Source organism: Callospermophilus lateralis, chromosome 1, assembly GCF_048772815.1.
Source record: "Callospermophilus lateralis isolate mCalLat2 chromosome 1, mCalLat2.hap1, whole genome shotgun sequence".
NCBI lineage: Eukaryota > Metazoa > Chordata > Mammalia > Rodentia > Sciuridae > Callospermophilus > Callospermophilus lateralis.
In genome coordinates, this window is record NC_135305.1 from 15,641,490 (window position 1) to 15,651,446 (window position 9,957).

The following is a 9,957-nucleotide window of genomic DNA, read 5'->3' on the forward strand; positions in this document are numbered from 1 at the left end:
GCTCAGAAGTGTTCCTATCACTGTTTTCTCATTAGAACAGGAAATCTGCAGAGAAAATTCTTGTCTTAGTGATCCCTGCCCCTACCAATAGGAACTTGTGAAGGCTTTTGATGGGAACATCAGGATTGATTACAGAAAGAACACACCTTTGAGGGCCATGTGTGTGGACACTGTTGGTCTGAGCGAGAAGCTGGCTGTGGCTGTTCTGAGAGAACAGCGCCCCCAAGAGGCCTTCGGATGTCTGTACCTGTCCTGGCCCAGACCAGGAGGGTCCAGCTTAGACAATAAGCTGTGGGTCAATTTCCCACTTGTTCTTAAACTCACCCAGCAAATATTTGCTGTTTAAACCTCTTAAATAATGGATGACACAATAAGCCTCTGGGTGAGGCTTAGTGATGAGTTCCTTGTTCTGCGACCAAAGGCTCAGATAGCGGATGGTGAGTTCGCAGGCTCCACTTCTCACTGTAGTCCCCGCATTCCTGAATCCCCAGAGATGCTTCTAAAGTGACAGGAACTGGCACAGTCGTTTGATAAGTGGTCATGAGATAAGAAGTAAAGCGGAAAGCACGAATAGAGGTGGAACAGGCACAGAATGACTCAGGCCTGGATTTTTAAAGAAGTAACTCAAAAGCCAAAAACCCTCCCTGGTTTCTCAGCTTTCAGAACAGATACTCCTTTGTTATGGGGCTGTCCTGTGCACTGTAGGCTGCTGAGCAGCATCTCTGGTGTCTACCCACTAGGTGCCTGTAGCAAACCCCACTCCCAGTTGCAACAACCAAAACTGTCTCTAGTCCTTAGCACCACATAATAAAAATAAATAAACAAACAAATAAATAAATAAGTAAACAAACAAACAAATAAATAGAAATGAAGATATTAAAAACAGTCCCTGGAACCATTGCCATATTGGAATGTTTGGAGATTGCAGAAGGTCTTGAGCTCTCCTGGAGGCCAAGCAGCTGCTGTGGGCTCTGCCTCCAATCCTAGGAACCATTTTGGAGCTTCAGTGATTATTATGAGGCGTTTTCCCTCATTCAGGTCAGAGCCTGGATTCCAATATCATGGGGCAGGGGGAGGAGCCAGCAGGAAAGGGGAGTGGCTGGGGAAGGAGCCCACACCAGGAGCATCGCTGGGGCAGTGTGTGACAGTAGGCAACCCCAGCAGGAAACTGGAAGCCCCAGGCTGCCCTGCCCATGCAGATTAAGGGAGGGAGACCATGAGCCCAGAAGAGAGGGCCAGGTTAGAGAATTGCAGCCATCTTCATGCATTTCACAAACACTTGTGAGCATCTTCCCTTGGGGCTCATCCTATAGTGGGAGGAAAGAGTAGGCAATAAACAGATCAGGTGGAAGGGGTTTTGGTCAGCTATTTTGCTGCTGTGACTAAAGGACCCAACCAGCACAATTGTATGGGGAGGAAGAGATTATTTGAGGGCTCACAGTTTCAGAGGTCTTAGTCCATAAAAGGCCAGTTCCATTTCTCAGGGCTGGAGGTGAGGCTGAACATCATGGCGGCAAAGTATAGCAGAGGAAAGAAGCTCACATGGTGATCAGCAAGCAGAGAGTGAGCGCCTCCACTCTCCAGATACAAAGTACACCCCATAGCCATGCCCCCAATGAACCACTTCCCCCAGCCACACCCACCTGTTACCACTCAGTTCATCCTCATCAGGTAATTAATTTACTGATTAGGTTAAGGCTATAACCCAATCATTTCTTCTCCAGACTTTCTTGCATTCTCTCAGAGGTGAGCTATTGGGGGACACCTCCCATCCAAACTGTAACAGAAGGTAAACAGAAAAGGCAATGATTGTGGGGAGGTCATTTTAGATGAGGAGGTCAGGTTCCATCACCTCTCTGGATGACTTTCAACCTGAAAGAGATCACCAAGCACCTTAGTAAGCTCTGGATCCCTTGAGTCTTACACAGTGCCTGGTACATAAACAGTCTTTGCACAGAATAGCACAAGCTCATTTCAGCACTAGCTGGGCTATTCATTATCCATATGACCTTGAGCAAGTTCTCGTCCTACTCTAAGTACCAGTTTCCTCAGCTACCTTATGGAATCGTTTCAAGGTGAAATGAAATAATATACACTTAATCCAAATATTGTAGGTTAAATGTAAGAGACTGCTATCGTTTGGGTCTGAAATGTCCCTCAAAGGCCCATGTGTTGAAGGCTTGGTCCCCAGTGTGGGCACTATTGGGAGGTAGTGGGACCTTTAAGAGGTGGAGCCTAATGGGAGGAAGTTAGGTCATTGGGGATCTGCCCTTGAAGGAGATAATTGGGACCTGGCTCTTCCCTGTCTCTCTCTTTGCTCTGCCATGAGGTGAGCAATTTTGCTCCACCCCACAGGCCCGCCACGATGTTCTGCCTTACTCCCAAAAGCAATCGACACAGCCAACCATGGACTGAAATCTCTGAAACCATGAATCAAAATAAACCCTTTCCTTTTTATTTTTTTGTACTGGGCTTGAATCCACATGCACTATACCACTGAGTTACAACCCCAGCCCTTTTAATTTTGTATTTTTCAGACAGGGTCTCAATAAGGTGCCTGGGCTGGCCTCAAAGTTACATCTTCCTGCCTCAGCCTCTTGAATCACTGGAACACTTTCCTCCTTTTCAGTTGCTTATCTCAGGTATTTTGCCATAGTGACAAAAAGCTGACTAAGCCAGGAGCAAAAATCAGAAAACTGTGTGTATGCTGCTACTTTCCAAATAGGCCCAGACATTAGTTAACATGTGACAAGTGAAATATGAGCTTAGATTTTTTTTTCCTCATAAAAAGTCTATGATTCACTGGGTACATGGCCCACGCCTGTAATCCCAGCAGCTGGGAGTCTGAAGCAGGAGGATCGTGAGTTCACAGGCAGCCTCAGCAACTTAGCTAGGCCCTAAGCAACTCAGTGAAGCCCTGTCTCTAAACAAAATATAAAAAAGGGCTGGGAATGTGGCTCAGTGGTTGAGCACCCCTGGGTTCAATCCTCAGTACAAAAACAAAAACAAAAAAGTCTGTGATTCAATTAAGTAAGTATCCAAAATTGTAAGATAAGCACTGCCTCCTACGAACTAAAACTATTTTCATTCATGTGCTATGGTGCATGCCTGTAATCCAAGTGATTCCGGAGACTCCGGGAGGAGGCTTAAAAGTTTGAGGCCAGCCTCAGCAACTTAGCAAGACCCTGTTTCAAAATAAATTTTAAAGGGGGAGGGGGGACCACACTGGAGATATAGCTCATGGTAGAGTGCCCCTGGGTTCAACCCATAGCACTGAAAAAAAAAATTTCCATTTTGAATTGGGCGAGAATATAGCCTTTAATTATTTTATTTTCCCTGGTTTCGCCTTGAAACAATCTTCATCCATTTGGCCAAAGGCTCCTAGACTCTGGATTCATGGACAGATGCCAAGAAATTTGTGGGAAGCAGGTTTACGGGGCAGAATGAATTCAGTTAGGCTTCCAAACACCAGCAGAGCCATCGTGATGGTGATGATGATGATGATGATGATGATGAAGAACATTATGGCAGGAAAGTGTAGCAGAGGAAAGAAGCTCACCAGCAGAGCCATCGTGATGGTGATGGGGACAAGGAGAGAGAGAATGAACTTGTCTACACGCCCTGTGGAGAGGTCTGGCTGGAGTGCTGGGATCCTGTGGACCTAGAACGCGGGCTCCTCAGCACGTCTTATCCATGCTGATGACATTTTAATGTCCCCACAGCTGCCACAGTGCACTCTGCTTTTGCCTTTGGGTGGCCCGGCTCCTGCTGCCGAGGTGGGCCCACCTTGGCAGTGACCTTGAGCCCCAGGGGCCCCCACTCTGCCAGTGAATGTCCTCTCTCTCTCTAAAATTGGCCTCTGAGGGTGAAACAGGTTCCAATCCCATGAATCGCCACTTCTCTGCGCACAGCTCCGGGCACCCCGGGGAACTGGCCCGGGGTCCCCAGGTCCTCTGGGAGAGTCCGAGGAGGGCCTGGGGTCGGGGTATGCCCCGAGCGGCTGGCAGGCGCTGCATTCGCGGGCTGAGCGGTCTCGTGCCCTCGAGGGACCCGGCTTCGGAGGGAAGCCCCCGCCCGGCCGCGAGCGGTCCCAGTGGCGCGCAGCTTTCCCTTTGCACACGGTCGCCCTCTAGTGACAGCGAGGACCACGACTGCGTTCTGTCGGGAAGACTTGCGACGCTCGGCCTTGGAAACTTATGGCTTGCGAGGGAAAGCCCTGCGATGGGCATGTACCTGGCTCTAGACCCTGAGGGGGACATGATTGGTGGCCGTGTGCTGCTCAGTCACTCACCGCCGGGGGGTCGGCTCCCCAGAGCAAGGCTGGCCAGGTCCAAATATTGGAGTGGAGCGTGGCAGGGACTGCGCCCTGGGACTGCCATGCTCAACACAGGGCCATCGGGCAGTAGTTCTGAGGACATTCCCTTATCTGTTAAGAGGTTGGGGCGACAGGGGTCCCAGAGGGGCTCCACCAGTGACTGAAGGTCCTGCTCCTGCCCTCAGGTTTGCACTGCTGTTCCAGACTGAGTCCAGGGAGGGCAGAACTCATTGTCCCTGGAACTGGTGCCCACAGCTGCCTCATTCCCAAGGCTCCCTCTTGTCCCAGGCACACACCCAAGGAGGAATGGCAACCTGCACTCAGCAAATATTCAGGCAGGGACCAGGGTGGCTCCTTCTTCAGAAGCACCCTCCTTGATTTTTACTAGGGATTTTCTGGCTTTCAGGAGGGAAAGCATCAGATCCCCTGAAGAGAAGAGTGTCTTCCCACAGACTCTACATTTTCGAAGGATAATGACCTCCTTTCTTCCCTGGGCTCCTACACTGGGGACAAGGAGAGAGAGAATGAACTTGTCTATAAGCCACTTGGAGAGCTCTGGCTTGAGTGCTGGGATGCTGTGGACCTAGAACGCAGGGTCTTCAGCATGTCTTATCCACAGTTTGGGGTCTTGGGTGCCATTCTTGGGCCATAGAACCAATCCCCCATCCATATGAAGTAAGTACCTTAATAGAAGCAGGTGCAATCTGGGGACCGAGGAGACACCTGGGGCTGCCACGTGTATTTGCACAAGTTGCCCACTACATAATGGCTCCTGACCCGGGAGCCACTGGGATGTGGAATTCAGCGCTCATCTGACCACGAAGCTGGACCTCCTGGCAGGAGCTGCGCCTGCTGGGAGTAAGGGGTGCCATTCTCTAATCCACCTGCTCTCCTTAAGCAGTACAAGCCTTGCAGGTGTGGCTGCCTCTGGGGATCCCCTTTCTCTAATTTTCATCTGCAGCCCCTGGGCGTATAGTGTGCTCCTGGAACAAGGCTTCTGAATGGAGCCTCAGCTCAGGATTCACTGGCCTGTGGGCCCCTCCCCTCTGTTCTGCCTCAGGGAGAATAGAGGTGTTCAGTCTACTAGCTCAAGGGGCAAGTCTTGTCCAGAGCTTTTGGTTTCCATGAGGGACACTGCTGGGGAATAATGTCAATATTCTTGCAGAAGCCTGGTATGAATTGTAAAAGTTTTCAGACAGTAAATGTGTATTTGCCACCCTCCTGCCATCACTAGCCTGGTTTCTCAAGGCCAAGTTTGAACAGCCAGGCTTGTTTCTCTTGCTTGAAAAATGCCTGAGCTACGCAAGCCCACCTCTGGACTGGAAGGTCGTTACAGTCTCACTCGACAAAGACTAAGGTGGGAGGCAAACATAGGCATAAGGGTTCTCCATCTGGTCTGCATAGTTTAGCATATTTGGATGCTCTAACTGGGACGGTGATATGTTTCCTATCAAAGGACTATATAAGTCCATTTGCTTCCCCCAGGCAACTGCAGTAAGTGCCACAAACTAAGTGGAGCCTCATTGTCTCACAGTTCTGGAGGCTGGAAGTCTGAGGTCAAGGTGTTGGCTAAGTTGTTTCTTCTGAGAACCATGAGGGAGAATGTTCCCGTAGCTTCTGGTGATATCTGGCAATCTTTGCTCTTTGTTGGTTTATAGATGCATAATCCCAATATCTGCCTTCATCTTCACCTGCATTCTTGTATGTGTCTGTGCCTAAATGTCCCCTTTACATAAGGACCCAGTTATGTTAGAGTATCACTTTACCCTAATAAGCTCACCTCCACTAATTACACCTGCATCAGTCTGATTTTCAAACAAGGTCACATTCTGAGGTACTGACAGTTAGGGCTTCAACACTGCATTTGAGATGGGCAAAGACATAGTTTAACTCGTTGTTCTTTTTTTTTTTTTTTTTTTTTTTTAATGGTACTGGGAATTAAACCCAGGGGTGCTTCACCACTGAGCCACATCCCTAGTTCTTTTTATTTTTATGTCTCACTAACCTGAAGCTGGCCTTGAATTTGAGATTATCTTGCCTCAGCCTCCTAAGTCACATTCATTACAAGTGTGTGCCACAGTGACTAACTAAAACACAATTTAACTCTTTTTTTTTTTTTTTTTTTGTACTAGGATTGAACCCAGGGGCGCTTAACCACTGAGCCACATCCCCAGCCTTTTATTGTATTTTATTTAGAGACAGGATCTCACTGAGTTACTTAGGGCCTTGCTAGGTTGTTGAGGCTAGTTTGAATTTGCAATCCTCCTGCCTCAGCCTCCTGAGCCACTGGGATTACAGGTATGCACCTCCATGCCCAGCACAACTTAATTCTTAATAAGATACCCAGATAAAGTGGCACTAAAACCCTCCTCAGCTCCCTATTGTTATGGTGACTGGAGCAGTTAGAGGAAAATGTTCAACTTGTCAAACCTACAAGAAAGTTTCCCTTGTGCGTCAGATTTAGAATTATGATCATGTCTGATCCCCAGATAATCAGTAAAATCTCTAAGACAGATGAACAGTCAGACAATCCCTTGCCAATATGTCCTAGACCCAGGGGAGAGAAGTTCCAATATCACAACAGACCCTGAGTTACCTTACCGGCAAGAGAAACACAGGTCCATAGAAGGCTGGCAGACCCGGGCAGCATGAGTGTCAGAACCCTCTGGAGGGGGTCCCTCTGGCTTTTGAAATAAGCTTGATCAATCATCATTATGAAGCTGTCTTTAAAGTGAACGATCACTTCGACGTCCCTCTTAGTCCATGTGTCTTGCTTGCAGAAATGCCATCATCCTGGCTCAAAATCCCAGGATTTGATTCTCCAGCTCCAGCCTGGCACACCTGCTGTCGGAGTCAAGGTGTTCAAATCTGATCACAGTTAAAAGTCATCCATAATTTCGTTTGGGGCTCTGATGAGACAGGTGGAAAATAACCTCCAAGGGCCTGTGAAAGCTTCCGGGGCAAAAATGCAACAGAATCCATGAGCCTGCTGGTTAGAGCCTCTGCCTGTGAGCTGGGGGCCTTGTATTGCTGCTCATGGGGATGCCTCAGGGAATTGGGGACCCCCTAAACTGAAAAGCTGGGAAATGTGTGTTTGGGTTACTAGAGTGTTCTCAATTTTCACTGATATCTCAAAGGAATCTATACACGAACCAGTAGGAATTGTTACCTTAAACTCTCATTCCCCACACAAGCCTTTATGGTAAAATGATAAACTCAATGCCCCCTAAAATATAGAGAGCTTATCATATAACTGGAAAACCTTTAAACTTGACACTGGTTAATCTCCCAAACTGGGCCTTGAAATTCCAGTCAAGGTCGTGTATGTGGGTCAGTAATTTGGAAAATCTAATTCAGGCTCCTGTGATCACAGAATGGCATATGATGTGGTCTCCCTGGGGCTTTGAGTCTCTAGTGGGTTCCCATTAATAAAAACGTCTACTTCCTTATGGAGGAGGATGGATGTGGATGGATTCCATGGACTTGGTCCCATGACTGTTAGGATTGGTAGACTCATTCATCAGATTTTTGCCTCAATAGAGAATTTTGTTCACTTCAGCCAGAGGAGGGTGAGGGCCGACAACTTCCACCTGGCTGACAGAGTCACAGTGTTAATAACCAGGGCATCACACACACACTTTCCCTCTCTCTCTCTCATTTTCCCCGTTGTCCACCACTCCACCGTTAAAATATTTCTGCTTACTTTGAATGCAGCAAAGGAGAACTTTGCATGCTGAAAAACTAAACAGGTATTTGGAGCATGTGTGTGGCAACATAATCTGGGTAACATTCAAACAATATCTCCAGTAGAAAAAAAGTTTTCAGTCTACATTATAAAAACGACAGCCAGACTTTGATATTTATAGAAATAAACTAGGAAATGTCATCAAACAGCTCTATTTTGTTCATCTGTTGCAGGGCCGGGGAGTGAACCCAAGGCCTTGTGCATGACAGGCAGGTACTTCACTGCTCAGCTCCGCCCCAACCCCTGGTGTAAACTATTTCTTTCTTTCTTTTTTCTTTTTTGTATTTGTTGATAGACGTTTATTTTATTTATTTATACGCAGTGCTGAGAATCAAACCCAGCGCCTCACACATACCAGGCATGTGTGCTACCCCTGAGCCCCAGCCCCAGCCCCTGGACTATTTCTTAATAGATTTCCTTGAGGCCACCCCAGACCTGGCCGATCCACTGGGTGGTGTGTTTTCGAGGCAGCCACCGGGGGCTCTCCACAACCCCCGCCGGGACTCCAGGGCCAGGCTTTGCTTCTTCAGGCACACGGAGAACTTATAGCAGCACCTTGGTGGACGAGTAGGAGTCGGCTTTGGAAGCTCGCTTTGCTTCTCTCCTGAGTCAGAATTATGTCAATGACACCGATCACGAAGAAATTTGAAGAGGTGTTGATCAGTGTATCCAGAAGTTTCTGAATATTGCAAGATAAATGAATTTTTTTTCTACAAAAAAAGATTGCAGTTACCTGTCCAGAAACCAGAGTAAGTTATCCAAGAGGACATCTCAGAACTAAGGCAGGAGTTGCGGTGGAGAGATGCCTGGTGCAGAAGCACACGACACGGCCGATGCATCGGCAGTAGGCGCTGGAGGACATCAGTGTGCAGCACAAAAAGTGGCCGAGGTCCCCCAGGGCCCCTTGCCTACCTGGAGCAGGTGTCCGCCAACATCCCTGCGCCTCTGAAGCAGACCTGTGAGAGGTCTGGCCTACAAGGTAGCCTGCTGCAGACACTTCCTCCAGACCTCTCTGTGTGGTCGTGGCATTTAGAACAACTGTTTGCCAGAGAATGAGTTAGTGTTGATTTTATCTCCACCTAAAAGTCTCCTCAATTTTTATGAGCTGCTTAATTACTTGAGTACTTTATAAAATGTTTGATAAACAAAGTGAGTTTTCGTTTTGTTTGTTTTGACTGTAGCAAAGTTTAGACTATTAGTTGCCACAGATTTTTTTCTTGTTTTTAAATTTTAAATAGTTTATAGATAGTTTTTTTCCAGTTATTAATTTGTTATGATCTGAGGGGGAAATTAAGTACTCCTAGAATCAGGGGAGAAGCAATTTGGTTTTAGACGTTTTGCGATTACTACACATCCGTGGTAATAGAGAAAAATATGTACATTTGCTGTCTCGAGACTTTGAACTACCTCAAGAAGAGGAATCTAATGCAACGTTTGTAATGCTTCCATAGCAGTACAGAGTGCAGATAGTTTGTAAATATAAATCAGAAAAAAAGGGTCCAAGTATGCTAGGTAATATCGCAGTAGATCCTTGAGTTGATGCTGCCTTTGGTTTGGGTAAGTGGATGTGTTGTGCGGTGTTTGCTGTCTTGAGGGAGCTGTATTAGGAGAAGAAGCCTCGCAGTAATGAACCAGTGTGAGTGACAGCAGACCCAGTCTCCCTAGGGTGACACAAGTGATGGACAAGAGGTCAAAGCTTGGTCTGATTCTTGTTCTTCTGAGTTTTGCTTTGTTTGCTTGTGTTTTTGTTTTACTTTTTGGAGAAAAGGCAGTTTACATGAAGGAAGGTTCTTGCTCAATGGATTTGATTCCAAGAGCCTAGAGCCTTGGGGTAGAGGCAAACTGCAGAATGATCCTCTGCTCCTTCACCCCCACGGAGAGCATGTGGATCCTCGTG

General features: G+C 47.4%; 1 pseudogene; it reads left to right on the plus strand.

Moving 5' to 3' along the window:
* The first annotated feature begins 4,221 nt into the window (after positions 1-4,221).
* On the plus strand, positions 4,222-9,116 carry LOC143397128 (mediator of RNA polymerase II transcription subunit 28 pseudogene; annotated as a pseudogene).
* The last annotated feature ends 841 nt before the right edge of the window (positions 9,117-9,957 follow it).